We start from the raw sequence: 21,246 nt of genomic DNA, 5'->3' as shown, positions 1-21,246 counted from the left end.
CCCGTGTCCCTTGCATTGGCAGGCAGATTTTTAACCACTGCGCCACCACGGAAGCCCCTCAACTCATTCATTCTTCCAATAAATATTTTATCATCTTACAACTGAAGTAAAATGTAGCATTTTAGTCTCAAATGTTAACTACTAAAAATAAAAAACAAAATAATAACTTGGTCTTAATCCCAAATAGTGCTTGTGTCCAATTCAGGTTCCTAAAGTATTGCTGAGTAAACAATATTGTCATTTGTGATGGAAAGAGATAGACAAAGGCAACCTTCAAATCTGAATCCTTGACTTTCTGCAAACTGTGCTAGACTCATGAAGGATATGTGTGTGGTGTGTACCTATCTATTATTGTGACATATTGTGGTATGATAAAAAAAAATATGTAGTCTTTGCCCGTGCTCCTGTCGTAGAACTCCTAAACTTTTGAACTATCCTGTCTTTTGTATGCTGATGTGATGCGATGACCCATGGGGGCGGCAGTGTTGGTGGTAAATAGATTCACGATGGGGGCTAGAAACCAGAAAGACCAACCACATGATTAGAGGTTAGAACTTACAGCCCCGCCCCCTGATCTCTGGGGAGTGGAGAAGAGATGGAGATTGAGGTCAATCACCAGAGGCCAATGACTTAATCAATTACACTTATGTAAAGAAACCTCCATCAAAACCCCTACATGATGGGGCTTGGGAGCTTCCAAGTTGGTGACCACACTGAAGTGCTGGGAGGGCGCCGTCCCAGCAGCGGCCCCTGTACCTTGTCCTATACATTTGGCTGCTCCTGAGTTGCATCCTTTATAATGAACTGGTAATCGTAAGTAAAGTACTTTCCTGAGTTCTGTGAGTCATTCTAGCAAATTGTCAAACCTGAGGAGGGGATCGTGGGAACCCCTGGACTTGTAATTGGCTGGGCAGAAGCATGGGCAGCTGGGGGGCACCCCATTTGCAGCTGATGTCTGAAGTCGGGGCAGTCTTGCAGCACTGAGCCCTTACCCTGTGGGGGTCTGTGCTAGCTCTGAGAGTTCATGTCAGAACTGAATTGGATTGTTGGACACCAGGTGATGGTGGGGAACTGCAGAACTGGTGTGGAAAAATGACAGGTATTTGGTGTCAGGTAAAACCACACACACATTGTATTATGTTCACCCATGCTCCTGTTGAATTCAGGCATTTCTGTTAAAGTTGCTTTGGCCAAGGAAGTGAGGGGAAGTGGTGTGAGTCTCGGCCAGGCAGAGCCTGGAGAGCAGCGTGGGTTTCCCTGTCTTTCCTCATCTGTCATGACGACCAGCAGTGTCCTAAACAGAGGCTCCTCCTTCAGCCCGGGTCTCAGAGTGAAGATGATGTACAACAGAGCTGGGGATGGACCACGAATAAGAAATAAAACTTGTGGTTAGGGTTTAGGCATAACTTGTCTCTACAGCATAACCTAGCTTATTGTTAAGGTTCAAGTGATACGGAATAAGGGATTCATTATGCGAGCTAGACTTTATGCAGTTGTGGGAAGTGGGGAACGAGTCCATCCATCAGAGGGTGTTGCCTCTGGTCTCCTGGTGCACCTGGAGCCACCGCAGGGCAGCAGGGCTGGGGGAGGGGAGGACAAAGTGGATTCTGCATGTGCACCTGCACAGAACTTGAAGACGGTAAAGGAGGAAAGTCAGTGGGACCTGAGAAGCTGCGGTTGGACTGCTTCTCACAGGCATGGCGAGAGTGAGCTGGGAGGTCAATGGACACGTGGATGCGCTGCCGGGACTGGACCCCGACTTGGACCTCAGAGCAGGCTGGCTTCTGCTGTCCCTCTGCTTTGCTCATCTCCTGCAGTTTCTCCCGTCGCCAGTCCTAACTCAGAACTGGATGAGAGTTCTGGGAAACACAGTCCCAGCTTCGCTAAATTGACACCCACACAAGCATCACTGCTATAAAATACTCCAGGAAAAATGCATGCTGTACTACAAGCCAGAGTCCTCTTCCCAAATCCCTATCTGCACTAAGACTTCGGTGAGCTGAGGGGGACGATTTGTGAACGTCAAGCTCCTTTGCTTCCTTTAGCCTAAAACCTAGACAACAGCGAGGCCAATGGCCTGTGGCTTAGGCTCTCTGTCATCGAAACATATCTGATCTTGGCCCTTGAGATTAGCACTTGGACCGTGGAAGAAGAATGAAGACTTTTCCTGCCAAGGCCTGAAGAGGAGATTTACTAAGCTTCTGCTCTCCATGTCTCCTTACCCTGGTCCTGCCAGACCTTGCAAGGGTGGGGAGAGAGCAAGGATAACTAAAAGGAATTTTTACCGCAAAATCTCATTTATTGTTCTCTACTTGCCCCATGTAAGTTTGAGAACTACATTGTATCCTTTGATCCATAACAGGATTCTTTGCTTTTGGAGACGGACAAGTGGTCCACCAGAAGTTAGAGTGCTCAGAACAGACTTAATTTTCGAGAGAAAGTAGACTTCTAATCACAGTGGTTGAGCCATGGGGTAGACCATTTACAACACTGGTTTTGTATTATGGCTAAGACTGTCCATTCCTGGAAGAAAGAGTCTTTTTCTTTAGATCACATCATACCTCTGCTTAAAAAATCAGTTTTCCACTGTCCTCAGAACAAACCACTAATTTATATCATCTCCTCCAAGGCCTTATATGACCTTGCCCTGGGCCGTGTCTCAGACCTCACGTCTTACCGCTCTCCCTTCTGTTCACTGCAATCCAGCCACACTAATTTTATTTTATTTTTCCATCAAACAACTAAGCTCAGCTAAGCAAATCTGCCTTTGTGCTTACAATGGTCTTTGCCTGGAATGTTTTCTTTTGAGACCTTTGCATGACAGGTTATAGTCTTATTATTATCTTATTATCTTATTATAGTCTTATTAGCATTTAAAAGGCCCTTTTAAAAGAGGCCTTTTCTGAGCTTTCAAAGAATTCCATTCTCTCAACATAATCCTGTTTATTTCTTTCATAGCATTTACCATAATCCTTAACTTCCTTGTTTACATCTTCATTTGCCTATTTTCCTCTCCAAGACTAGAATATAAGCTTATAAGGGCATCTATTTTGTCTACCTTGTTGATTACCCTACCTCTTTAAATAGCTATTGGAGGGACTTCCCTGGTGGTCCAGTGGTAAAGAATCCGCCTTACAATGCAGGGGTCGCGGGTTTGATCCCTGATCAGGGAACTAAGATCCCACATGCCGTGGGGCAACTAAGCCTGCGTGCCACAACTACTAAGCTTACGCGCCTCAACTAGAGAGCCTGCGTGATGCAAACTACAGAGCCCACGTGCTCTGGAACCTGCACGCCACAACTACAGGGCCCAGGCACCCTGGAGCCTGTGCGCCGCAACTAGAGAAAGAAAACCTACCACAATTAGCAAGAAGCCCACATGCCACAACGAAAGATCCCACGTGCTGCAACTAAGACCCAACGCAGCCAAAATTAAATAAATAAATAAAAATTAAAAAAAAAAAAGCTATTGGATAAAAAATAAATTTAGCCTTTGGCACTGTCTAAAATATGCAAATTGATGAGCTTTATCCTTCAAAGGAACCCGAAACTCAAAGTACCTAAATATAAAGTTTTTATTCTTCTAAGTCTACTCAGAAAAGTGGACAACTGTTTTCATAGGTTGAACCATTCATGTGCTACATTAAGTCATCCTGGAAAAAAAATGAGCAGGAAAGGGGTTAAGCATAGTTTGGACGCAAGACCCTGTTGATGCAAAATGCTGTCAGATTGAAGAAGAGCAGTTGCAAACCAGTCACCAATGTGCTTGCTCCCAGCAAATGCACATCACAAATCTTGCAGGCTTATGGCTGTTCATCACATCTGGTCACACTTCATCATGAGCCTGAAGGTGTCTGTAAACATGCCCTGAACACTGGCTCAAAAGGAAAAAGGTATAATCTTGTCACATAAGCAATTATTTAAGGCAAAGTAAAAGAAACAATGAAATTGATGACATTTTCTTTCACAAAGCCCTGTCAAGTTATACTGGCCCAAGGAGTTTACCAGCCTGTCTAAAGCTGACTCACCTTTCGTTTCCAAGTGCATCTCAGGCCCACTTGAATCAGATGGTTGATGATGACAGTGTCGTGGCACCAAAATTTGGGGTCTGACGTAATACATCACGCTTTTGGAGAACTGCATTAATAAATCTGTCTTTGCCCCCGTATCTTGGCACACACTTGTAGTACCATAACTATACTATCCGTGATACAACATTTATACACGTGCAACCTAATAAGATCAATATGAAATTTTGTCTAGATTATTCAAGTTTTATACTTCTCCCACTGAAAGTATTTATTACCGCTTCCTGCAAACACACATAAGGAAACTGGGTGGACGGAGTCCACAAGACCAATCTCATCTGTGAATTCAGACTCAGGACAATGATCCTATCTTGCCCACAACTTCCGCACTGCTCCACAGCCATGAGATCCTACAGTCACTCCCTTTTGAGGTGGAAGATTTAGATGTGTAAGGACACAGTCTTCAGATTTCTGCTCATGTTCGGTCATTATGACTTTACAGGAACAGTAGAACTGACTTTCTCCACTGCCAATATCCCCAGTCTCCTCACATTTTACAAGTGTGGAGATACAGGCAAGCTTTCTTCCTTATTCTACTCTGTTTATCTTTTTAAGGCCTTGACAAACCTTAGTATAAACCTCTTCTAAATTGCAGCTCACAACCATAGATGTCACGCTCTGAGTCATTCAGAGAAGGCAGCAAAATAGGAAACTTGTCTGTAGCCTCATAAACAGAGGATTCGACACTAGGGCTTTCTACTGCTGATGATTTGGACCAAAAAATCCTGTTTCCCAGATGGATTTTTGGCAGGGCTCTGGTTCTAAACCACTGCACAGTGAAATGGAGAGAACACTGTCACTCTAAAAGCAACGATGTTTCTCTAAAAGTGCTTGCTAGACGCCATCATTTAGGATGCTGGTAACGTTAATCGGATTTATAGTCTCCCTCAGCAGGACAATGTTAACTTCCTCAAACTTGGATTTCCCAGACTTCCTATCCTTTAATACAGGTATGCACTAGGAAGAAAGACAAAGCTTTCAAAAGCAGAAGACAGTTAACAGAGTCCTGCAAGTCCTTTGATCTTCCATGAGTTTACAGAGTCATGGCCCCTGTGGATAGGAAAAGCCTTTGTACAGAGTGGTAAACTATGTTGTTAAGAGATGGGGGGAAGAGGCTCAAGGGTGAGGGGCCCTAGAATCACTGCTCATTCGTTCATTCTCTCTCTTTCTCTCTTCTATCAGAAGAGACTCACATGGGGGGAAAAGTGTTGACTTGAAGGAAGCTGAGGTTTGCCAACTTTTCAAGTATTCCTGACTTTTTAACTTGGGTATTGACAACCTAAGTGACCGGCTGACACCAGGGCCTCAGGCCAAATGGAAATGGACTGCTTAGGTCACCTCACCTCCCATTTTCCTTCTATAGCCCCTTTCCCACCAGCTTTGTGAGTCAGTGCCCTTAGGCGGCTCAGCCCCATTCCTTATTCCTCATTCACCCAGACACTGCAAACAAAAACATTTCCCTACCCATGTTGAAAACAAATAATTATTGTTTAGAGAGTAAATGTAGCTTGGCTCACCAAACCCTGATTATTTGAAACCACATTATAAACATGCAAATGTGGAAGATTCCATATAGTACACCAAATAAATAGACAATTTCTAAATCTCCACATTCAATTCCTATTCTAATTCATCTTATACAGAACTAGCGAATTAATCACTCTTTAACAACACTTCCAATGTCTCTACCATACCCTCAAATTTACAATTACTACAAATTGCCTATAGAGCAAAACTTCCAAATTTTAATCTTGGTAAGTTAAGTCTCCATTAATTTAGTGAAAAATACATGCCAAGAACTCCACTAGCCATTGCTGAGGATACAAAATGAGCATAAGATTCCTGCTTTCAATGAATTTATAACCTAATTGAGAGAATATATGTACAAAAATAACTACAAGGCAGAGTATATATGCCACAAAGGAGGCATAAACAATAGCAGCAATTATACACTAAGCATTTATTGTGTCCCAGGTCGTTCACATCTCTTATCACGAATCCTCACAACAACCCTAGAACCTGGATGTTGATATCTCCATTTACAGACAACAGTAGCAACAGCAATTGCCCAATTCCTGCTAGTGCCAGGTGCTCTGTATACACGATCACACTTAATCCTCACAACAACTCTTATTTTATAACTGAGTGTGGGTGATTTGCCTGAGGTCACAGAACTAGTCAGCAGCTGCTATGGTCTGAGTGTGTGTGTCCCCCTCCCATACACACATGTTGGAATCCCAATGCCCATTGTGATGGTATTTGCAGATGGGGACTTTGGGAGACAATTAGGTCATGAGGGCAGGGTCTTCTGAATGGGATTAGTGACTTTATAAAGAAGCCCAAGAAAGCTTCCAAGTCCCTTTCTACCATGTGAGGAGACAGTGAGAAGTCTGCAACCTGAAAGAGGGATTCACCAGAATCCGACCATGCTGGCACCCTGATCTTGGACTTCCAGCCTCTAGAACTGTGAGAAATACATTTCTGTTGTTTACTCGTCACACAGTCTGTGGTACTTTGCTATAGAAGCCTGAACAGACTAATAAGACAGTGGCAGAACCAGGTTTCAAACCAGGTCTCTGACTCCAAAGTCTTTCTTCCTTATACTACGCCATGTGCCTTCTTAGGGAAAAAGCTCAGAGAAGGTCAGCAGCTTTGCCAGAGTTCATCAAGCTCTTAAGCGGCAATAAGGACTGAAAGACAAATTTATTTTACTTTGAAGTATATGCTTGCTTCCTCTTCCTCTTTCTCCTCCTCTTCCCTTCTCTTCCTGAACAGTTCAGTCCTAAAGCCCCGAGATGGGGCAGAGCAGCCCTGCCTGGGGACGGGGGGGGGGTGGAAACCCAGAACCTGGGCAGGAGGTCTCTGTAGGAAGGAGGGTCTCACTGGAGGGGGGACGTGTGGCGTCCGAGCCCGGGCAGAGTCGTGAGGGTGTCCCCATGGAGGGCTTGGCCGGGTGACGGTGTTGGAGCACAGGCGCTCAGTCTGAGCGTCAGAGCTTGTGTAGATTAAGAAGGTTTTCCACATGGGGAAGTGGTGGCCTGGCACAGGTTTTTAGAGCCCACATAGGGTGAGGCTATTTTGGGGTGTGTGTGTAAAGGTGAGGGAATGGTGGGAATGGGTTACATACAGGGGGATTGGTCAAATAAGTAAATGCGTTGTGAATAATGGGAGGCTGGTTTCTCAGTGCCAAAGAAGGGAATTACAAACAGGGACAAGCACAGAGTAAAAATAAAATAAAAGTTAAAATAGGCATTAATGTAAACCCATGGTTTTCAATACAGAAGCTGATACAAAAATAATCACGTAAATGTTGGAATGTGTGTATGTATGTGCGTGTGTGTATACACACACATATATTTACATATGTGCATATATGCGCGTATGTTCCCTAGCTCTGTCTACCCAGCATCAGTGAGCATACCTGGTGTCCACACCTTGGCTTCTAAACTGCCATTTTCCACTAAAAGGAACCAAGACTCTTTGGAGAAATGGCTAATTCCAAGGCTGGGGCAAGGAAAGTACAACATGAATTGGGAACTCCCACTTGTGCCAGAAAGAAAGTAGTCAAAGATGATGGGAATGATGGGAAAAAGATACAGAGAAGCCAACTTAAAAGGGTTCCCACTGGTCTAATACAGGACAAATTTAGCATCGATATAGAGCATGATAATAATAGATTAAATCTCTTGAATAAAATAAGAAAACATGAGTCCATATTAATATAAATAACTATATACATGGATAAAAGTTTCAAGAGAAATGGGACATTATATAGTTTCAAAATACCTCTCTACAAAGCACTTAAAAGAAAAAACAGTGGAGAAGCCTGGCAGACCCCTTCTCAATCAAGTAATTGCTGTGAACACCATCAGCCATGGGACACACTGAAACTTGTACCCATAGATAGGATTCAGTGAGAACACAGTGGCGTTCTCTGGTGTTTCTGCCAAAGAAGCATAACCAGATTCTAGTCATGAGGAAACATCAGACAAAACCAAACCGAGAAACTTTATACAAAATAACTGGCCTGAAATCTTCAAAAGTATCAAGGTCATGAAAGTTAAGGAAAGACTTGTTTCAGACTGAGGGAAACTAAAGAGAGATGACAACATAATCCAATCACTTCCAAGTTTTCTGTAAGTTTAAGATTGTTTCAAAATAAGACGTTATTAGAAAGATATACTCTCCTGTGTGCTTTTCTTCATGGAAGAGATGGAATTGAGGGAGGATTTAGATAGGTAGCGATGTCTAGGAGGAAACCTTTTCATGTAAAAAAGTGGTGTTTTCAAACACATTTAGTGCTTCCCTATTGCCAGAGAAATGGGTGGCAGAATAGAAAAGTGGCTAAGATGGGCACTGGAGACCAGGATTCAAATGCTGATTTTTGTCTTTGAATAAGTTGTGTGACTTTTGACTATTTGAGTCTCAGTTTCATCATCTGTAAAATGGGAATAAAGCTGATGTTTGTGTGTGAGAATTAATGAAATTATGTATGTCAAGGGCACAGCATAGTTCCTGCCACATAGTAGGGTTAGCAATGATGATGAAGATATAATAGTGATGATCTGAACTATACTTTAGGGGAGGTAATCTGTCTGTGTTGTGTAGAAAGGATTGGGATTTGTGCAGAGTGACCTTGAAAGAAAGCAGAGCAGTTGGGAAGCTATTAGCGATTGTCCAGATGAGAGTAGAGTAATGACTGTTGGAATGGAAGGACTTTGGCAGATAAGGGTTTGTTTGGGTAAATTCTTCAGGTTTAAAGCAATGAATTAGAGCTCAGGATGATCCCTAGAAGCTTAAAGATTGCTCTGATTTGCAATCCCTGGCGGAGAGAGGGCAGCAGTGCCATTAGTAGTGTTTGCTGCCTAAGGTTTTTGCATTAAATGAGATCATATACGTAAAGAATATAGTGTGTTTGGCCAATAGTAACAACTCAAGGAAGATTAGCTATAATGATTCATTTTTTCCTAAAAATTTTGGATAGAAAATGGAATGCATTGCTCTGAAATTCTTTCAGGGAGGTCATGCTTCTTCTCTAAGAGGCTTCAGCTGGGAAACCTGCTATTGGAATAACCCATCTAACTTCGAAAAGGGAGAAGAAATCACCTGTATCCGGTTCCTTTCCCTGACTACAGTTACACAAGACGGGCTGGGGAGCTCAGGGATGAGTGCGCTGGTACCAAATGATCTGAGACTCACAGCCTTAAAATCTCACTCCTCTCCGCTAGTAAGGCCACTGCGTTGCAACTTCTGTTTCCACACTTTCCCTCTAAAACTGCAGTTCTGCATGTTTACCCTGTGTCCTTCAAGGCTGCACTCGGTGCTAATTTTAACTGATTCCCACTGCATTTTCTGAGGCACAATTTGAATGATTTATTCCCTTACCCTCCCAGGACTGAAACAGTCATCTTGGGTTGGAAGGCTCTTCCATATTTTGCGGGTTGGGAGCCCACTGGTAAGCTACCTCTCTAGTTCTCTCAGTATGCGAGAGCATTGTATAGTGCTGCTTACTGGCTCAAATTACTTCTACTGAATGTAAGTTAGGGGTCCTAGGACTTTGCATAAATTGTTCACAGCTGTATTTCCAGTACTTAGAATGTTGAAGGAATGACATAACTGCCCCAGAAGAAATGTATGTAAAGAAAACAGAAAGAACCATGCAATTGGTCTGGGCTCTAGGAGTAAAGCTTGCTGAAGTTTATAGTGGTCAAACTCAGATTTTTCTCTCTATTCTTTGCCTACTTCTTTCCTAAAACTTTTTTTTTTTTTTGGCAGCCTGTGCTTTGATTGGGATACAAGCTGAGCAGTGGCTACTAAAGCTATTCCTGTTTTTTGTTTGTTTGTTTTAATGTTTTGGAGATATAGGGCTGCATCTAAGGTATTAGTTTATTTAACTCAGGCTTTCTACATGTGCAAGGATACATCCTTTTACAAAACTGAATTCTTCTCTTACATGAGTGAGTTCTCAAGGTCACAGGAATAGCATCACGAAGCTGCATCAAATGCACAGAATGTTCTTATAACCATCATGTCAGTAAAATGGTTATACCCATTAATATCCATTAGAAGGGATATGTGTCTGTTTCCAACTACTATTCCTGCATGAAGTGAATTTTCTAATTTAAAAAGGCTGAATTCGGCTCATTTTATACATTAAGTATGATGTCAATGTATTTTAGTGATTAAAATTGCCAATGTAATTCTGTGGGTTTTTTTCAGATGTAAAATGATCCATAAAGTGGCAATATGCCCATCCTAATTAAATAATGATCAGAATAATCATTGCAAACAACAAAGGGTAATGCCACTGTCCTTTAAAGGAATTTTGTAAGAATTATTTGACTCGCTGTCAAAAAGCATTTACTGAGAAATGAAAATCACAGTGTGATCTCTAAATCATTTAGTATGTAACATTTGGTCAGATCAGTCACGGTATTTGAATTAAAGCTAGAGACAGAAATCTAAATCAGCACAACCCCAAAACAAATATACTGAATAATGGAGAGCAGGTGGGAGACAATTAGAAGATCTGGGATCATGCCGTGTCTTTTTCTTTTCTTTTCTGTTTTTTTGGAGGATCTCGTTCTGTTGTTAAGTATGCTGTAAACTACTGCAGAATCCCCCTCAAAACCCAGGTATGGAGATGGTGTGTAAGCACTTCAAAGGGGGAAGACTGGAAGGATAATGGGACATAGAAAAACAAAAATGACAAGGAAGCTTCTGTCGGCAGCATGTGATTAAAAATCCCCACACCAACCTGGTGGTGTGCTTATTTCTAAGGATGACACTCACTTTGAAGTGTGTCCTTTGAGTCAGACCTCTGTTGGGCCAAGGGCCTCCCTCACTGCTGACATGACAGATCAAAGGGAGCACCTTGCACTGCCCACGAGGCGCGTAGCTAGCACGACATCCCAGAAACAGAGCAGCTCACAGACATGGAAGCAAAGTCCTATACAAAACACTGTTCATTTGCTTTTCAAAGTATGAAGGGCTCTGAAAAAGACCTTTAGGACAGCAAATTCCGTGGTGGTTATTTGCCAAGTTGCTATTAGTTTTTGCCCAGGGAGAAAAGAATGAACAAATCATTAGAATGTATCGATCAGTTACCTGGGCGTCTGCTCTGAAAACATGGTTTGATTTGTAGGTTTGACAAACAGCAGGTTTGTCTCAGGCACCTGGACGCTCAGGGAGATGAGATCTGTCTCTGATCGCCATCTCCGCTTTACCAGAGCTTTCAGAGAACACCAGGTTTCCTCACTGCCACACTGGAGAAGGCCTCCTGCAAACACTTGGATAGCAAGAGTCACCATGACAAGTGGACCATTCCTTTGCTGTTGCCAAGATCAAATTAAATTTTCAGAATTTCACTTGTAAGTGGTTACAGCTGATTCATGATTTTCATTTCTTTGCCAGACACCCAAATGGCTTTTGAAAAGCCTTCTAGGGCAGAAGTAAATCCTCACGTCTGGATAAATAGCTCAAAGCTCCTGCGAGATAATAGCCAACCTTCTACTTTTCCCCTGGTGCCCACTATTGCTTCAATGCTACTACTCTTTAGTTTGCCTGTAGAAGAGGAGCATCTTCCTCCAAAGATAATGCTTTTTGGATGTACCACCGTCTGTCCTGACTCGTGGCTGCCTTGTGCTGACCTTGTGGTCACTTTCCCTCACGTACTGGGATGGGGCACCTGCTCATGGTGGGCAGTCAGCGCCCTACCTGCAGACAACATCCTAGAAGTTATCAACATCCATAACTGACACCTGAGCCTCCACCATCTTGACTCCAATGACCCGAATCTCCACTGCACTTCAGACACACGCTTTAAGGACATCTTACGACACCTCTGAAATCTTAACCACACTTGGACCACAAATTCCTAGCCATGCTTTCACCTTCCTGAGTTTTTTTTTTTTTTTAACATCTTTATTGGAGTATAATTGCTTTACAATGGTGTGTTAGTTTCTGCTGTATAACAAAGTGACACCTTCCTGAGTTTTAATCTCATTTAGATATCTAGTCCCTAGATTCTTCTGCTTTGTCCAGTTTTCCAGTTCCTCTTAGCCTTCACTCTTTTTTTACCAAACTGTACTTTGTGGTTGACAGCATTTATAATAACCTCACTATGTAAGTTCATGCCATTGGGCTTCCCTGGTGGTGCAGTGGTTAGGAATCCCCCTGCCAATGCAGGGGACATGGGTTCGAGCCCTGGTCCGGGAAGATCCCACATGCCACAGAGCAACTAAGCCCGTGTGCCACAACTACTGAAGCCTGCGCACCTAGAGCCCGCGCTCTGCAACAAGAGAAGCCACTGCAATAAGAAGCCCGTGCACTGCAACAAAGAGTAGTCCCCGCTCTCCACAACTAGAGAAAGCCCGCGCAGTGACGAAGACCCAACGCAGCCAAAAATAAATAAATAAATTTATTAAAAAAAAAAATTCATGCCATTGCATCCTTACCACCAAACCCCAACCCTAGAACAATGCTCCAATTTACCTTCTCCATCCCTACACCCAGAGAGCCAGGGCTGCTGGAGAAATGCAGGGAATGTGTAGACAGGTTCTGCTGCAGGATCTCTAACCTCAGCAGGACACTTAATGCTGCCAGTGGAGTTTCTTTCATATTCATGTACTGGAGAGATCAGATGAGATGCTGGTGAGGGTCAAGGTGGTTCTTTACGTAAGAATGGCCACTGTTTGGAGCAGAAGTGTGGCCACTCCATGGCTCCTCAACAGCCTACACTGCGGCCTAGCAAGAGAAGGCGAGGCAGACCTCCTCGCGGGTAATCAAGTGTAAGAATGGCATCTGAAGAGACTGAAAGAGGAGCACACATGTAGAGAGTAAGAATCATAATTAGTAAAGTGTTCCCCCTACTCCCCTCTTTCTTCATAAATGTATATTATTTATTATTTAGACAACAGAGTGGACAAACCAGGGCAACTCTCTGGGAATCAGATGGGTGGGCCTGGCCAGGGCAGAGCCAGGTCTTGTGGGACCTGAAGCTCATACAATTTTGAGGTACTCTCTTAAAAAATACAACATCAACAGTCACAAAAGCAATTCAAGTGCCTTTAAAAATTGCTGTTATTTTATATTGAGCTAGATCATTGTGTAGTCAAATCACTCTTATGTGGCGACTACTGATGTACTGATGAATACATATAGTTTTGCCATGAAACACTGGTTTCTTCAGGCCACTTAACTGAGTCAGTGGTACTTTTGCAAAGTGTTCTGCCTGGAACTGTGAGCCTTAATCAGGCTAAGATGTGCTAGGTTCACGTCAGGATTTGACATGATACAGTGGGAGGTGTAAGACACGTGACCTCTCATACAGATATACTGGCTGCTGGTAGAAGTGCTACAGATTTATGCTCTTAAAAACACAAATTCTGAAAACAAATTTTACTTCACATGATTTCCATAAAAATATATATAATGCATTTATAATTGTATGTGTTTTACCGTCAAGCACATTTCTGACAGCAGCGTATGTCTGTCTTGACTAGATGGTGATAAGAAATAAACCTTATGCTTACAATTATGCATGTCTAATGATATGAAGACTGTTCTACAGAGCAGATTCTGGCTTCATACATCTCAAACCTCTTGAACACTACTTCCGGTCCTGAGCGCTATAGGATGAGTTTGTATCCCTTTGCTTCCCCTGCCACAAAGTCATTGTGTTGGCATAGTGGGTGGAAGAAGACAGCTAATAGTAAATGCAGATCAAGTGACTTCAAGTCATATAAATATAATCCCACTTACACCAAACTAAATATATCCCAAATTCCACCTCCCTTCCCATGGATCCCTCAAATACCATGGCTTTTCCAAAGACAAGGGGGTATGAGTGACAGAAGTAAAGTTTAAGTGGAATGAAGCACTGGTCTGAAAAGATTACAGTTAAATATCTTACTTTTCCAATACAGATGAGCACGGAACACATCCGAAACAGGCTGTCCTTCACTGTGGAAAACAGCATGGAGGTGTCTCAAAAAACTAAAAATAGAACTACCATATGACCCAGAAATTCCACTGCTGGGTATATATCCGAAAGAAACCCAAAAACACTACTTCAAAAAGATGCATGCACCCCAATGTTCATAGCAGCATTATTTACAATTGCCAAGATATGGAAGCAACCTAAGTGTCCATTAACAGATAAATGGATAAAGAATATGTGGTATATATATATATATATATATAAGGGAATACTACTCATTCATAAAGAAGAATGAAATTTTGCCATTGCAGCAACATGGATGAACTTGGAGGGCATTATGCTAAGTGAAATAAGTCAGGCAAAGAAAGACAAAAACTGTATGATATCATTTATATGTGGAACCTAAAAAATATAAGAAACTAGCGAATATAACAAAAAAGATGCAGACTCACAGATATAGAGAAAAGCTAGTGGTTACCAGTTACGGGGGCAATATAGGGGGAGTGGGAGGTACAAACTATTGGGTGTAAGACAGGCTCAAGGACGTATTGTACAACACAGGGAATATAGCCAATATTTTGTAGTAACTGTACATGGAAAGTAACCCTTAAAAATTGTATACAAAATTTAAAAAGTTAAAGAAATAGGCTGTTCTTGTGAGGGTCTTAAAGTTCACACTTTATTAGCTTTACAGTAAATTCATATTTGCATCTGGACTCTCAAGGCTCGACTGGCATATAATCTGGAGGTTCCGAGTAGGGAAGATGGGCCACTCTGATACTAGTACTCATTGGAGAACAAGCATCTTCCTTATCCTCTTTGAAGATGACTTGAATAAGAGGTATTCAAAATCCAAAGAGTAAGGATTAAAGTGTTTTTTGAGTTAAATGAGATACTAAAATTTCTTGAGGGCGAAAGGAAAGAGATTAGCTGTAATCTGCTGCTAACTCTCACAAGAGAGTAACTTAATCGCAGGAGAAACCAATTCTGCTTAAATAACGTGAATGAGGAGTAGCTGGTGTCAGGCAGAACCACCTGCATGTTTGCAGCCCCAGGGGCTAGATCCCCACCTCAAACCACTGGCCAGTAAGTCACCTCAGGCCACCTGGGATAAGAAATATGTGGTAGCCATGAATTGTCCACGCAGCACATCAACTCACTGGAGATGATAAAGTTGTTCCAATTAGAGCAGAGTTTGGCAAATTTTGTGAAGGATCAAGTAGTAAATGTTTTAGGTTTTGCAGGCCATACGGTCTCTGTTGCAGCTACTCAACTCTGCCACTGAGAAAGCAATGCGCAAGGAAACAGCCAAAACGTCAATGAATGAGCATGGCAGTGTTCCAGTTAAACCTCATGATGCTGAAATCTGAATTGCATATGATTTTCATGTGTCACAAAATATTATTTTTGTTTTGATTTTAACTTTTAAAAAATATAAAAACCATTTTTTTTAGTTTGAAGGCTATACAAAAACAGGTGGCAGGCCAGAATTTGCCCCAGACTATAGTTTACTGATCTCTGTTCTTCAGATATGCTCAGGGAAGATTTGGGATTAGGCTGATGGCAGGTTTAGATGGACACTGCTTTTCTGTTCTACATTTCTATGCAGAGAGGGTATTTCTCAAGTTACAGGGAATACTGCGTCTCAGCTGCTGGGTGGCATCATGCTGAAGATCTAAAACACCTTTGTGGGTCTCCTTCCTCAAAGTGTTCAAGAGCAACATTGACGCCTTCCTGACCCACGACTTTTGATTGGCTGCTGGTGGTTTGGCTTGGCTTGGCTGTTTGGATCAAGAGCGAATCCTGCAGACACATAGTACCCATGTAGCATCATGGGCACAGCCCCAGTTGGTACATCATTGGCAGCCAAGCGGGCAGCGCCTGGACTGTCAACACGGACGGGTCAGCCTTGCTGTCTGTACCTGGCGTCCTCTTCCTGTCACTGTGCTCCACATGGGTCCCTCTTATTTTCATGAATTTTGAAGTCCCAGAGGCTTTTGCGCAGAAAGGATTAGTCTCAGTTACTTGCATTTTAAGAAACATCAACTTAGTAGTGTTACATCATTAAAAACATCCTTTTCTTTAAGTTTAACATAGAAATCTTGTTGTTCCATTTGTAAATCTATACCTAAAATAACAATTTTACCTCCCCTTGTTCTTTCTTTTTTTTTTAAATATTCTTTTTTATTTATTTTTTGCTTTAGTTTTTTCATTTTAACTGTGTGTCCTGGAGATCACTTCATATCAGTTCAAAGAGTTCCTCCTTATTCTTTTTTTTTTTTTTTTGACCTCGAGGCTTGTGGGATCTTAGTTCCCCCATCAGGGACTGAACCCGCACCCTCGGCAGTGAGAGCCCGAAGTCCTAACCACTGGACCGCCAGGGAATTCCCCTTTGTTCTTTCATTAATGTTTAATTAAGGTGCACAGGATAAACATCCTTGAATAGTCTTTAGTTTATCCAATTTGTTTAAACATTCTACATTGCATTTATAAATGTGTACAATGAATTTTACTTCAAATGCCTGACCAGGCAAGTTTACTACCTAAACAGATAACTCTTTATACATACTAAAACAACATACTCTAAACTTATAAAATTTTTTTAAACTTATAAATTTTAATATAAACTATTAAAATTTATAAATATAGAGACTCGAGTTCTTCCAAGCATTCTGTTATTGTTTATGAGTGTAGTTAAACTCTCTTCCAACTTTTAACTTAAAATCACAAGTCTATAATCAATTATACATTTTAATTGGAATCTCCCTAACTAACCCATTAGATTCTCTATCACATCAAATTCTCTTAAACGTTACAAGCAAATAAATGTCAAACACATATAGACTGTCCCAATGATTATAACACCTACACCTAAACTTAATCCCCCAAGTACAGGTAATATGGGTCAATTTACCTTCATTAATTCTTAATTTTATGCGACTAGAAAATGTTATCTCATTGTGCTTTTAACGTGCATTTTCTTGACCATTAATAAGGTTATGTTTTCTAAAAAACAAAATTCTTAATTTTAAAGCAAAAAGATCTTACCTTTTAAGTCAAGGGTTACAAAACTATGTACAGCCCATTGCCAAATCTGGCTGGCTGCCTGTTTTGGTATGACCCCAAGCTAGGAATGGTTTTTACATAAGTAGAAGAAATAAAAGAAGAAGATTTCACATCCATAAATAAAGTTTTATGGGAACACAGTTGCGCTCATTTGTTTAAGTATTATCTAAGACTGCTTTTGGGCCAAGACTTCAGTGTTGAGTGGTTAAGACAAAGACCATATGGCCTAAAATATTTACTCTCTGGCCCTTTACAGAATGTATGCTCCTCCCTCCCTCCCCTCCCTGTTTTTTATTTTTAGAAGATGCAAGTCATGCTGTGCTTGAATTTCAGAAACCCAAATAAAGGATCATTGTAGCAGAAAGTTTTGCCTGAAGGGTGTTGGGGACTAAGGGCAAAGAGCTTTTTTTCCAAAGATTGTTTATCCTCTTTCCTCCTTCATTTACCCAGATAACAACAAACAATAAAGACTGAGGATGGGAGAGCAGGGAACAAAGGGCAGAGACACCCCCTCCCCTTCACAGACCCACTCACCTACCCATCAACCGAAATGCAGGATCCAACTGGAGCCTCCCTGCCCAGTGGTGGGGGCCCTTCTCATAGAGCCCAGGAGGAAGTGCTCTAGAAGCTGTGGAATCAGCTTCTCAGTCCCAGCTCCAAGGCTCACACGTAGGAGATTCTGCTTTTCTGCCTAGCCGCCTATGGGACCGTTCATCCAACTTCTCTGTAGTTTGCTCCTCTTGCCTTGACACATGGTTTTCATTCAGTATCTCAGCTAAGTCTTTCTCTGGGTAGCAGCCCAACCTCCAGTTTATGCTTAACTTATGACTGTCCTGTCATCATATCAGGAAGTCTTAGATGTAATATTTGCATATGTTTTAATATGCAATATAGGTATATATTTGATTCATACAGTTGATCATTTGGATTGCTAGCCTTTCCTCATAAGCAATATTCCTACAGCATTTCTGGACCAGAAGTAAAGTCACAACAAACCACTGTGTCATCTAGACGAGAACAGAATAAGTTCTGGCCCTTCGGTTGCTGTTAACTCTGCCTTTCAGTAACCTCATAAAAAGAATTGTTGAAATGCCTCCAGACTATTATTTAGAGTCCAGTTTTCATTTTCCAGAAAATCTAATGTCTTAAAACTAAAGTAAGGAAAGAAACTTAGAGAAGGAAGGAGGAAAACATAAGATAGGAAATGGAAATTTGTACAGAGAGGAAAAATAAGCCTGAGGGCTGAAATAAATATAATTCCTAATTACTACACTGAAATCATGGCAGGAATTCTATACCCTCCTTCATTGCTTAAACAATACTTTAAAAATAGCTTTATTTAAAAAAGAGAAATGCTCAATGAATGGGCAACTCAAAATGCCCCCTGAAATAGAAAATTATTCTCAAAGAAAAATCAGAGTAGTTTGCTGAGTCTGAATGTAAAGTGTTTCTCACTTTTTGAGTTTTCACTTTGGTTCAGCCTGAAAGTATGATCTGTTTATCAAGATCATGAGTGACGGAGACCAGAAGCCAAAGTTGGATTAAAGATCGACGTTGGGATGCCATAATTATTGGGACTTGTACAGAGAAGCTTCAGGTATGGTAGCTGGGAATGTGGTAGTTTTATAATGTTTCAAGTATCTTTTTAGCCTATTTCAAAATTTCTGTAAGCCTGTTATTTATTTATTTTGCTTTTTGTAATTTTAATTATTTTTTTGTAGTGAGAACATTTAAGATCCTGTTAGCAAATTACTGGGATAATTTTGATCAAACTTTTAAAAAAAATTAAACGAAAAAGTCTATTTTTTAAAAAAGGATCTGATCAAAACTATCTCCACAAGTAGTTCTAGACAGCACGGCATCCTCCCTTTAGAAGAACTTTGTGTGAAAGAAATTATAGGCTTGCTAATGAACGATATACCTCATTAGGAGAGAGCTACACAGGCTTCTAGGCTGTGGCATGGAGAAGGGAATACAGATAGAAATTTAATACCAAAGCAAGGGCTGTAGTTTATAGAAAATCAGATCTTTCATGGGGGATGGGTGAGAGCTTTCCTAAACCTTTTCTGACCCTCAAACCTACCTTGTGAGATCTTTCAGGAGTTTGAGGGGCCATTTCATCTTTTTTATGTAGTATGTGAAGAGGAGAGGCTGAGACAGTTCTCAGGTTTTCAAAACATTTTTGCTACAAAATAAAACACCAAAAACAAGCGTAGAGCTTCAAGAATTATTACAAAGGGAAAATCCGTGTAACCACACCTAGGCTAAGAAACAAAACCTCGGACTTCCCTTGTGGCACAGTGGTTAAGAATCCACCTGCCAGTGCAGGGGACACGGGTTCAAGCCCTGGTCCGGGAAGATCCCACATACCGCGGAGCAACTAAGCCCGTGCACCACAACTACTGAGCCTGCGCTCTAGAGCCTGTGAGCCACAACTACTGAGCCCGAGTGCCACAACTACTGAAGCCCACACGCCTAGAGCCCGTGCTCTGCAACAAGAGAAGCCACCCAATGAGAAGCCCACGAACCGCAATGAAGAGTAGCCCCTGCTCAATGCAACTAGAGAAAGCCCGCGTGCAGCAAAAGACCCAAGGCAACCAAAAATAAAAATAATTAAAAAAAAAAAAAAAACCTCAGTAGTACCCCACCACCCCTAACAGAGAACATTCCCCTGATTTTTATAGCAGTTACTTTTTTGTTGTTGTTCATGTGTAGTTTTAATCATCTGATTATCTCACCTATTGTATGGTCAGGCCATTCAAGATGGCTGTTCTCTTGCTCTCTGTACATCCTCTGCTCAACCAGCCCCTGCTTCACTCACAGGACTATCCAACCCTGTTATTATAGGGCTTAATTAGTAACTGCCTACATGCCTGTCTCCAACCCCAGAGGCTGGTTGCCCTAGTAATCGATGAGCCAACCTGAGATCAATTCCCCTTATAAATGGTAGTCTCCTTCTTCCCCAAAGATTGCTGTCATGTCCTGCCTGCTGTTCATGGTGGGATGTCGCTCCAAAAGACCCTTTGTTTCGGCCGTGAAGATCCCCTGCCCAATAAACCGTTGATGTCTCTGTCACTTACTCTGGGCTTTCTTCCGTCCGGAGGCTGGACAACCACAAGGCTTGTAGGGTGTGGGGTGCAGCCCAAAACCTATTCTTTGATGCCTTTTCTCAAAATTCTTTTCGTTTCTGGGGTTGATTTTTTTGTTTGTTCTATTTTGTTCTCTCCATTAGTTTGGAAGTTACACCTTCACCGGAAGAACACCCTTCAACATTTCCTTCAGTGAGTGTTGCTGATGAAGTCTCCCAGCTTTGTCTGACATATTCCACCCTCATTCTTGAAACATATTTTTGCTGGGTATACATTTAAAGGTTGGCACTGATAAAGTTAATTCATTTATCAGGACCCAGAAAACCGAGGCCACCCTCGTGGCCTGGCTCACAAATCTAAACCCAAGTCAGCCCATACTCATGGGAAACACCTGTCAAGGAAAGCTAACATAATGCCAATCATAATCCTCTAACTCAGCTTTAGCTAGTTTACCTTACCACAGCTACTGGAAAATAGGACCTGCTAACCTTATAAAGAAACCCCTGACCTCCTAGTCAATCATGCCCATTTCTGCATTGCCTTTTCTAACACTATAAAATTTGCTTTTATCCAAAATAACTGGGCAGAGCACTCTACTGATTGTGAGGCAATGTACTCCTCCAATCCATGCCTTGTTTTCCCTTGAATAAAAGACAACAAACTTGTTATTAAGTTGTTTTAGTTTTGTCATATGATAGCATTTATTGTTGTAGTTATTATTTTTCAATTAAAGGTGTCATCCCACTGACTTCTGGCTTCCATTGAAAAATTAGCTACAGGCACACCTTGTTTTATTGCGCTTCAATGATTGCATTTTTTACAAATTAAAGGTTGTGGTAACTCTGCATTGAGTAAGTCTATCGGTGCCATTTTCCCAACAGCATTTGCTCACTTTGTGTCTCTGTGTGACATTTTGGTAATTCTTGCAGTATTTCAAACTTTTTCATTATTATTTGTTATGGTGGTCTGTGATCAGTGATCTTTGATGTTACTATTGTAATTGTGGTTTTTCTTGTATTTAAAAAAATTAAGATATGTACTTTTAATTTCCCAATTGGGAGAC

The 21,246-nt window shown here is 41.5% G+C and overlaps 1 protein-coding gene across 1 annotated transcript in view; it reads right to left on the bottom strand.

Annotated features, from left to right (window-relative positions):
• Positions 1–21,246, bottom strand: part of CPA6 (carboxypeptidase A6) — a 275,444-nt gene that overhangs the window by 115,078 nt on the left and 139,120 nt on the right. The window lies entirely within an intron of this gene.

This window comes from Balaenoptera borealis (genome assembly GCF_965194805.1).
Source record: "Balaenoptera borealis genome assembly, chromosome: 17".
NCBI lineage: Eukaryota > Metazoa > Chordata > Mammalia > Artiodactyla > Balaenopteridae > Balaenoptera > Balaenoptera borealis.
Note: the sequence above shows the minus strand (reverse complement) of the source record. Positions and strands in the feature narration are given on the sequence as shown.